Below are 2,105 nucleotides of genomic sequence, written 5' to 3'. Positions count from 1 at the left end.
GCGCTCCAACACCCTGATCTGCCCTGCTCTGTGTGTGACAGGGGGCTGTGCCCCAGCTCCCCTATCGGCCCTACTCTGTGAGTGACAGGGGGGAGCTCCTCAACCTCCTGATCGGCCCTGCTCTGTGTGTGACAGGGGGTGGTGCCACAACCTCCCCATCTACCCTGCCTTGAGTGTGCCCCAACCCCCCAATCGGCTCTACCCTGAGCATGACTAGGGGTGGCATCACAACCTCCCGATCCGCCCTCCTCTGTGTATGACAGGCGGCTGCGCCCCAACTCCCCAATCGGCCCTGCTCTGAGCCTGACCAGGGGCTGCACCTAAGGATAGGGCCTGCCCTCTGCCACTCAGGAGCAGGCCTAAGCCAGCAGGTCGTTATCTCCCGAGGGGTCCCAGACTGGGAGAAGACACAGTCTGGGTTGAGGTACCCCCTTCCCCCCCAACCCCAGTGCACAAATTTTTGTGCACCGGGCCTCTAGTACTAGTATAAAAGCTAAAGCATAGGTGACCTGTAGATGATGGACGCTGAAGCTTTCCCATTGATTGCAAAGATATAAAATAACTTCACAAAAATAACAGAGTAAAAAGCTGACAGATGCATCTACCAGAACTTAAACAAAATGATGCTCAATGTGTATTGTTCAGTTCGGGAAAAAGAACATATAGATCATGTCTAGTTGAACACATTTTGCTTTAAAAAGGCAGCCAGTATATATTGAACTTATATTTCTACTTAATTTTCAGTCAATTGTGTATACTAGGCTTAGTTTAGAATATTATCTTGGAGTTTTTAATCTTGAGTAAGCTCTAAGAAAGTTCTTTTAAAGCAAATTAATGAACCATGAATATTTGCACCTAATTATTATACGGTAATAATTTGGGGACAAACTAGGATGACTTTAAAAACTCTCTGTTCTATTGTGGAGTAGATTTCTCTGCTTTCTTTTTCCAATTCATTTTCAAGTAAAGGCTGTGAAATTACAGTTATTCAAGATGGGGGACCAGCAGTTCCTATCCATGCAAGTGTGTGTGTGTGTGTGTGTGTGTGTGTGTGTGTGTGTGTGTGTAAAGTGCCAATGACTTCCGAAGGGCATTGGGATCCTGTTTCCTGTATATTTCACCTTCCAAAATTAAATGCACATTTCACATCTTAATGCTAAACTTACATGTATCCAACCACAAGGGCAAAACCATTCTTTTGTCTCTATTGGCATTTTGCTTCACATTTTATACACATCTGTCTCAAAGCTTCAGACCATACCAGATTACAACTCTACATATTCAGAAGTGACAATCTCAAGGGAAAGACTCAGTGAGCACCAAAGCCCAACTGAAGCAAGTCCTGCTCCATAGGGGTGCTTCCTGCACAGCAGCTCTTCCACCTGAGTGCCAAGTCCTCATACCCAACTGGCCTGCTCAATTCATCCCAGTGATGCTAACAGCAATCAAGGCTCAACTGCAACAAGACTGCGCACACAGCCCACACAGGTGTCCAACTAGAGTGCCCAGCTCAGATGACTGGAAAGGCTGAGCTATTGGGCCCTAAACGACACCTATTACAGAAGGCCACTCTGTCAACTCCAGGAGACATAGCAACTCAACCTCATACATAGAAACAAATAGCAAAGTAGCCAAAATGCAGAGACAAACAAACACACATCACAAATGAAAGAAATAGAAGCAAGCAAACTTCTGGATACAGAATTCAAAATTATAGTCATAAGGTTGCTCAAGTATTTTTAAAAAAATATTTTTATTGATTTCAGAGAGGAAGAGAGAGGGATAGAGAGATAGAAACATCGATGATGAGAGAGAATCATTGATGAGCTGCCTCCTGCATGCCCCTTACTGGGGATCAAGGTTGCTCAAGTATTTTAATGAGAGCTTCAAGGGACTGAGTGAGACTTTCAAGGATCTTAGTGAGAATTTCAAAGACATTAAAAAGGACCAGTCAGAAATTAAGCATACACTAACTGAAATAAAGAATAATTTACAGGGATTCAAAAGTACAGTAGAGGATCCAATGAATGATTTGGCATTTGAGGAAGGAAAAAATACCAAATCAGAAGAGCAAAAATAAAAAATAATCCAAATTTATAAAGATA

This window comes from Myotis lucifugus, unplaced genomic scaffold, assembly GCF_000147115.1.
Source record: "Myotis lucifugus unplaced genomic scaffold, Myoluc2.0 scaffold_973, whole genome shotgun sequence".
In the NCBI taxonomy this organism is placed as follows: Eukaryota; Metazoa; Chordata; class Mammalia; order Chiroptera; family Vespertilionidae; genus Myotis; species Myotis lucifugus.
Note: the sequence above shows the minus strand (reverse complement) of the source record.